At 43.4% G+C, this 8,972-nt stretch overlaps 1 long non-coding RNA gene across 1 annotated transcript; it reads left to right on the plus strand.

The window, feature by feature from the left end:
- Positions 1-2,224: 2,224 nt before the first annotated feature.
- On the plus strand, positions 2,225-8,204 carry LOC140702627 (uncharacterized). The gene is made up of 2 exons (XR_012081850.2): positions 2,225-2,472; positions 4,529-8,204. It is a non-coding gene; the product is annotated as an uncharacterized LOC140702627 (long non-coding RNA).
- Positions 8,205-8,972: the final 768 nt, after the last annotated feature.

Below are 8,972 nucleotides of genomic sequence, written 5' to 3' on the forward strand. Positions count from 1 at the left end.
GTATGAGGGAGCACAGGGGATGTTACCCAGGGCACAAAATTCTTAGGGATGCAAAACTGCACAAGAAAAAAAAGGAGTAATAAAAAAAATTAAAAACCCTATGCTATGCCACTGACAGGAACCGCCCATCCCTGCCATTCCATTGCTGGGCAGGGAAAGGAGGGCAGGTGGATGAGCCAATGAACCTAGAGGTAAGTGACACCCGGGCCAACTAGCAGGGGCTCAGCAAGAAGGGCACATCTGGGTGAGAGAAAGTGTGGGTTCCTGGGGCCAGCCTTTCTGCTCCCTGGCAGCAGGAGCCGGGCAGAAGGGCTGGGAGGAGCTGCCAGCTTCCCATAGTGACTGTGGGTGGCAGGAGACTCTTCCCCCACCCACCTTGCTCTCTGGCTGTCTTTCCGATGACCAGCAAGTGCAGCAGAGCCTAGTTGCCCTGGCTGCTGGTGGGTGGAGAAAGAGGCTACCTGCCAATCAGGTGGGAGGAGAAGGGGCAGCTTCCTTTTGTGGCATCATCTCCTAAGGTTGCTCCGCCCCTCCCTGTTCTGCTGGGGAGATTCACCTGGCTCTGGGAAGGGGCACTCTCTGGGTCTTAGATCCCCAGTAGAGTAGACCCAGTGATTTAGTGGGGCTTATGTTCGTGTTGATTTGTCATTCAGGTATTGATTTAGTGTGTCTATTCTTAGTTGAGACAATCAGTGGGATAGTAGTGAGGATGTATTTTTCCCCAGACTCGGAGTGTGTCTTTTGCAGTCCTGAGGTTTACAAAAGTGGTTTTCAGATGGGGTGAGAAAAGAATCTCCAAAGGTCCCTTTACAATTTTAAATTATTTTCCAAGTAAATAATTGTTAACATTTGATTTGACTACATTCACATTTGGATTTGTGACTGCATAATACAGTTAAAAAGTTTTTAATATTCATTTTGACTACATGCCCATTTTTATAGGTTTGGGGGCACAATACTTGCCTTGCTCCAGGTGCTGGCAACCTACGCGTCGCTAATACCTGGCACCTTTCCTGTTGTCTCTTTGATGGCAGACAAATATTTTTTTCTTCTTCTTATAGTCACAGGCCTCTTAAGCCATTTCCCCCATTTTAATGCTGTTTTCATTGGTGTTATTACTGGCATATGACTAAAACCAAATTTACAGTTTATGTCCTGTTTTACATATTTCTCTTAACTTCTGTGCCATCTTTTGCCAAAAGAAAGACTAAAAATATAGCAAATACATCAATGGTGCATGCCTCCATTAGGTTATCCAAGCCAATCCTGGATTGGTATAGTCACACACCATTGATATTGTCTTTTTTAAAAAAAACTTTTACCAAAATGAATAGAAAGAAAGGTCAATTTACCATCTAAGCTACTTATGGCTCTGAGTCAAGTGGTTAGAGTCCCGATGTGGAACAAGTTAAAGAACCCCCTCATCCATGAAGCACACTGGATGACCTGGGGCCTGTTGCTCCTCTCAGGTGGACCTACTTTTCATGGTTGCTGTGAGGAGAAAATGGGGAAGAACAGGAGGATGCCATCTTGAGGTTGTGAGATGAAAGGACCGCTGTAAATATAGTTAATAAATAAATTGGAGAAAAACTAGGGTATAAGTGAAACCACAACTTGGAAAATTACTTTTGAAAAGTAATTCAGTCCCAGTGTTCAACAATAGCATATTATATTGCTAGTTGCATTGTTTATAAGAGAATGGCATAATGAAGTGTAAATCTAGGTAAAGGTAAAGGTTCCCCTTGACAATTTTTGTCCAGTCGTGTTCGACTCTAGGGGGCGGTGCTCATCCCTGTTTCCAAGCCATAGAGCCAGCGTTTTGTCCGAAGACAATCGTCCGTGGTAACATGGCCAGTGCAATTTAGACACGGAACACTGTTACCTTCCCACCGAGGTGGTCCCTATTAATCTACTCACATTTGCATGCTTTCGAACCGCAAGGTTGGCGGGAGCTGGGACAAGTGATGGGCACTCACTCCGTCACGTGGATTCGATCTTACGACTGCTTGGTCTTCTGACCCTGCAACACAGGCTTCTGTGGTTTAGCCCACAGCGCCACCACGTCCCCTTATAAATCTAGAAGATATGACAATACAGAAATTTTGTTCCAATTCATTACATTACTTCTGAAATGTAACTTTGCTACACCTTCATTTTTCTCCAAAGTAAATAGTTAAGGTAATGATGTTGCTTGTAAGACCCCACTTCCAAGTTCTCAATGCAACTAAAACAGAAATACAATAATAAAAGTCATGATCTGTTTCTCTGAACATCTTTTATCTTTTGTTCTGTTTTCAGTAATTGTTTTTCCCATTCATTTCTTCAGGTCTCCTGCTTTCTTCTCAAATATTGCCTGCTTCTTCCAGCCTCCCCACTCCCCTACCCCCAGTTTTGGTTCTCGATTTCTTCTCTCCTGGGATAAAGGAAGCCACAGCCTTGAGATGCCAAAATCTACAGAGAAGTGTTAATGAGGTCAGAAATTGAGAAGTTGGAAGCCACTTGGCAGCATGTAACAACAAATAGCAGTATTCTCACGTCTTACTTGCCTTCTTTTGTCTTACCTTTATACCCTACTTAGTATATGGTATAGGAGAGTGAGCAGGCAGAAGAAAATATTCTGCATCAGGTGGAAAGAAGAGTGTGAGGCCTGCCAGCCTCAGCTTGGTTGGCAAGGCATCCCTTACCCATATTCTCCAGATCAACAAGTTGCAAAAAAATGAGGGGTATTGAACTTGGGAGGGGATAAACAACAACCAGCTCTGCAAACATATTCAGTTCTTTCGTCCTACTTCTTGGCACTGGCCCAAATCTCAATATAAAGCCTCGCCCCCACTGCCCCTGTTCCATTCATCAGGAGGGAAAGCATATGACCTGTGAGTCCAGTTCTCATCACTGGGCTCCTTATAAGGGAAGTGTGTGGGACCCCTGGCATGGGTCTCCTTTGTAAGTGTATCCCTACTCCTCCAGCTTTTCTTCTGAAGAGGTTTCTGCTCAGTAAGTCACAGTTTAGTAGTAGGTCATAGAGATGTCTCCCCTGTCACCTTCCTTGGGGTCCTCCTCCCTGAGGGTGCCTTGCTTTCTGTCACCACTTCCTGTCTCTGAGTCTTTCCCTGTGGATCTGCCAAGGACTTCTTCTCCTTCTCAAGCTCCATTACCTTCTTTGGGTCTGTTTTATACTGTAACCTTTTTCTTTTATGAGTCTCCTCTTGTTTCTTCTCCCCTGATGGCAGGGCAGCCTTTATATCTACCATGCACCAGGGGCAGAACAACTGCTCTCTCTCTCTAAGGGGCACCCTCCAGTCACCCAGGCTGACATGACAATGCAGGCTTCCATTTGAATCCTGTTCTCATGGGAGTAACACATGGCACCACTTCCTTCCATGGGGTCCCACATGAGAGATCAGGTGGGGTGTGAAAGCCCCGGGTTGGAACATAATGGCTCACTGACTGAGTTATCTCACTTCTTGCAGAGAGATAACTCAGCCTTTTCTGCTGGACAGAAACAGCAATACTTCAAAGCACAGGAGAATGCTCTCAGTTTAAGGACATGTTTGAAAAGATAGGTTAAAGCTGCATGCAGAATCCTCAAATCTGCTTGAATGTTGCAGGTTGACAGCTAAGAAGCTAAGAAGACCCAGTGTCCTCACTTAAAAATTTACAATGGCAGAAGTCAAGTAGTGGCAATGAGAATAGGGAGTTATAAAGTGGGGAGAATAGGGTTTGTCCAGTGAAAAGCCAACTGTTTGCATTATCTTCCTGCAATCAAATATACAGTATTGGCAATACAATATGCATGAAGTAAAATACCAGCACTTATTAGAACAACATAAGTCTGTATCCTAATTCTACAAAGTCTCTGAACAGCTAATACAAATAAAACTGTTTGCATTTTGAAAAAATACAAAAGCACAGACTGTGAGGTTTTCACCCATCTTCCCTCCCATCTGTCTTCTTCCTTAGCATCCCTATTTACAGTATATTGCATTCATAGCCTTGGTCACCTATAAGAAGAATTGAAAAACTCTGCATGCTAAGACCACAACAGATAATATATTCTGTATATAGGTTGTTGCTATGAAATGCTTGGCCAGGACTGGTATAAAAATAGACGGGCACAAGCCTCTGGAACGAAATAATGAAGGCATCCATCAGACCTGGCTTAGAGTCACAGGAAAAATAGATAAGTCATCCCACTATTGAAAGATTCCTTATTGTTTTGACTGGTGTGAAATACGGCTGCAAAGCTGGCCTGAAAATCCAGATCCTGCAAATTAACAGCCCGGTCCTTAAAGTTTCCTGTGGAAATGAATGGGCTTGCCTGAAACTATTTGCAGATTGCAGCTCTGCTTATATGAAGTAATGTTCTTTCTCTATCCCCCCCAAGCCCCCCAGCTCTTCTGCAGCAGCTCAGTATTTGGAGATGGCTTTGCCAATGTTCATGTAAATCCCTCCATTTGCTTCTCCTGGGTGTGTCTTTAAAGTCAAGGGCATGTTCTGTCTTCTTAATATTGTTCCTGTTATTTTCCAGGTGCCTTTTCTTATAGCCTTCTGCCTGAGGGACATTCTTCAGCTCAAGCCTTGGAATCAGATCCACGTGGAGGTGGTTGCCAAATGCTAATCCCAGCTGCTTTGGAAAGTTTTGCCGATATAGCTACCAATGGGGAGAAGGCTTTCAAATCATATAAACGGCAGCAATTAAATGTGTTAATGAAGTGTGACAGCCTTATTAGAGCATCCTTTCTCCAGTATGGATTGCCTGGATGTACTGCATCCTGGGAAACATTTTGTTCATCTGATTTGCACCCTGTTGCCTACGGTTCTGCAGTGACCAGGACTGTGAACTCTTAACTTGCATTTATCACTGTGACCTGGCTAGGAAGGGGGGTGGTGAAGCCAAGAATAGCAGTCTTCAAATTCATAAGCACCAGTACCTCTGAAGCAAATCAAAACAAAATGAAAAGATATGATACCCAGAACAGTGTGTTTCATGTGCTTCAAGCTTGAATGAAACCTGGGAACCCCTTGAGGCCTTACAAGGAGATAGAAGCAATTTCAAGCTTTTCTGGGACTTAGAATAGATTTGTAGACAGTATCTTTTAGGGCTCATTTCCTGAACTAGACTTGACATGTGTTTTGATTAGACTATCATGCACAACATGCAGGTATGAATAGTGAATGCATCGGCCATCACCTGCGTACTTTGGTTAAAGTTCATGACCCCTCCTTAAAACAGTCAGTTCTCTTCAACCCTTGTGGGAAATCTTTTGTGCCAGGAATTGCTAAGAAAATGGGCTCTTGATAAGATATATTGTGGGCAAAAAGGTGGTATCCCTACCTACCATTTTGGCTCAGCTGAATTAATGGAAATGACTAGGTCTGTCATCATAAGAACATAAGAAGAGCCCTTCTGGATTAGGCCAAGGGCCCATCTAGTCTGGCTTCCTGTATCTCACAGTGGCCCCACCAGATGCCCCTGGGAGCCCACAAGACAACTAGATACCTGTCTTCTGATACCCCACCCCTGCATCTTGCATCCTGCTGCAGTTGTGCATGAGCCATTGCACAAGTGAACTATCATTAATTTCAAAACATGCAATGTTTCTGCCCTAATATCTGATTTTAATGGACATGATTCTGCGACAAAACAGAATGTCATCTTTGTCAGGGTTGCAGATCACATGTTCAGAGGCTACATGTGTGCCTGCTACATATACACATTCAGGAAGCATATATGTGGTCATTTTAATGAACGTACCTACAGGTTTCTGCCACTCTACCATGTCCACCACAGATATTCATTTTATGCATAGTGTGAATACATCTGAGTTGAATCTTCTTCAATTTGCAGCTAATATCTTGCAAATGTTGTCTTTGTTTCTTTGCGTGCAAGCAGCTATATAGTTTTTTTAAAAAAAACTTAAAAGTGACACTTTAAGACACTTTGGATAAAATTCCTTGGACTGAGAAGTAAATCTACCAGGCAGAACAGAACTTGGCAGGAAATTAGGCCATCCCTGACATTAGTAATTCTACTGCCCGAAGAGTTGGCAGATCTACAAAGCTAGGCTGTCGTAAATTTTTCATTGTTTTCCATCCAACACCATAGAGATGAACTTTCATACAGTTACCACAACCTAAGGTAGACATGTTGAACAGAATTCACTATGTTTTCCTTTATTATCTCAGAAATGCACACCATTTGTCTTTGCCAGCAATTACATTTTATTCACAAATTTTATTTTGCATCAGATATATGCAAAAGGTTTGAGATGTTTGGCTCCTGGCATCTAATGTTTCTGTTATTTATATATGAGTGGGGCAAACCAGGTATTCCCTGTCAGTGAATACAGTGCTGTATTTATTTATTTTCCATAGAAGTGAGTGGCTTCCATTGACTCCTCATCTTTCCACCATTTGTTACTTTTATTGAGACTAGTGCTGAACTAGATGCTATGAAAAAATTAGAGAATGGGCTTACTCGCAAGCATGCAATTCAATAAAGTGTGATTTCTGAGGAGAAAGAAGTGAAGGATGATGCACCACCTATCAATCAACAAAAGCAAGACTGATCATGTTGGAAAGAACAATGAAGAGATGGGTTTTCAACACATTCTTAAATAAAGGGAAAAAGGAGGCCGATCAAACTAATGATTAAATATGAAGCTGCTGTGTAAGAACAAGCTGATAAATGAATATCTGAAGTTCTAAACAATGTAGCATCTGAAGATCCGTAACTCTAATACATGTCAGGGAATGATTGGTCCAATTTTGAGGGAGTTATGGGTATATTGTCCTTTGTAGAAGGCTTCATGCATTTCCACTGATAATGGCTGACAGTGACAAGTAGCATACAGTGGGAGTACTCTGATAATCTGAGTAGTGTTGAGTGACAGGGTTCTAGCTGCCATTTAAATTTCCCTGGCTACTCAGGAGTAACATCAGGGTCATTGTGGGAAATCTAAATAGAATTTGGACAAATTACTCTATGAAGTACAATTCCTGAAGTCCCCTAGCCAACATAGTCACTGCCTCTAATAAATACAGTGGACCCTCTACTTATGGAATTAATCCATATTGGAATGGTGGTTTCAGGTCGAAAAGTATGTAGGTCGAGTCTCCATTGACCTACAATGCATTGAAAACCGATTAATCCTGTAACCGGCCGTTTTTGTTCCATTTTTGTTCCATTTTGGTTTTTTTCTGGTCTGTAGGTCAATTTTCCGGCTGCAAGTCGAACCTAAATTTTGCAGCCAGAGAAGTCTGTAACTCGAAAAGTCTGTAAGTCGAAGGTCCACTATAGGATGCTAGATGCCAGAGAGGTATGCTGGATAGTGTAGACTCAAAAGACATGGGTTCAAATCCCTGCTTGGCCATAGAAACACAGTGGGTGTGTCAATAATAAACCACTCTTTGAACTATACTTCAAAAAATATCATGGTTGCCATAACTTGCAATTTGATAATACATACAACAACATAGCAAGATGCAACTATCAATATTGATTCAGAGCTTCAGGCTGGGGAAAAAGGATGGCAACATACAAAAATGTTTTTTTCTATGTTTCCCCTAGGGCAGAGATGGTGAACCTATGGCACGCATGCCACAGCTGGCACACAGTGCCCTCTCTGTGGGCACATGAGCCATAAGTCGCCATAGAGAAATACTTACCCATCCTCCAGTCCCGAATTTCGGCACTCCCCTCTGCTCGTGCGGTGGTCCAACGGAGGGTGCAATGGTGACCATTACTGCTCTAGCCCAATGCAGGATTGGAGGAATGGTAAGTATTTATTTGTTAATACCGCCCATGGGGTGGGGGTGGGGGTGGAGAAACAAGCATTTAACCCTTGCAGTACAGGAGCAGTTGTTTTTTCTAAACTAAAACTTTAGCATTCGGGTTTTAATTGCAGTATTGACACTTTAAAATAAATAAGTTGATTTTGTGTTGCAGTTTGGGCACTCGGGCTCAAAAAAGGTTCACCATCACTGCACTAGGTGCTCAGAGGCAGCCACTGCCCTCAAGCAGCAGATTTTGCAGTACACGTGTATTTTTGCCATCTATCCATGGCATGGATCCACATGAATTTTAATGTACGCTCATCTCCAAATCATTGCCCATCTCCGTTTCCTCAGTTGTGGCACTGGCATGAAAGGTTGGATTGGAAGCTTCTTTGAAATGGCACATTTTCTCCCCACTTGTACTCTGCAAGGAGCTGTCAATGGAGTGCACATGGTGTTGATGATGAAGATGAGGCTTGCCAGGTCTCAGAGAATGAGCTGCTATTCCAGGCAGTGGTTGGGCTCCCCTGAATCTCCAGGCCAGGCAAACAAATGTGAGGAGCAGTGGTGGAAGGGAAGGAGCGAGTCTCATTTATTGTTACGGGGTGGCCATAGTGTTTGGGTACCCAACTCCAACCCTCTCTGAATGGCACCAGGGCTCACTGGCTTCCTGTGTCTGTCCAACACAACACATAATATACTTGCTTAGGAGCTCAGACAGGGAACCCACAATGCCTAGCTCACTCCGTCACACATGCGTGGAGAAATATCATGTTCCCTATTCATGTGACATCACAAGGCTCCACACCATGACTTCACAAAGACCCACTCCAGGTATTGGGCCCCAGATATAATGAGGGGATGGAGAAGATAATCCTGTGACAGCCCCTGACAAACAAGACAGCACTTCAAAACCATTCTGGAAAATTCTATTATTGCTTTTGGAAAAGAGGCTAAATGGGTATCCTCAGCGGAGACAACGGCCTGGTTCAGCTCCAGCAGGGCGCCTGTCTTCTGGTCCCTCGCATCCCCCTGGGGAAGAGGAAGCTTCAGGCCCTGCAAGAGAAAGAGAGAGAAAAAAGAACTGAGGGGCAAACTCATCCACTGCCATCAACTGGCTTCAACTCAGGTGTATCCACCGACCAATGTTCTGGCAACTTCATCCTGAAGTTCCGCCTGCCAACATCCACTGGCTT

The sequence above is a fragment of the Pogona vitticeps genome, chromosome 1 (genome assembly GCF_051106095.1).
Source record: "Pogona vitticeps strain Pit_001003342236 chromosome 1, PviZW2.1, whole genome shotgun sequence".
NCBI lineage: Eukaryota > Metazoa > Chordata > Lepidosauria > Squamata > Agamidae > Pogona > Pogona vitticeps.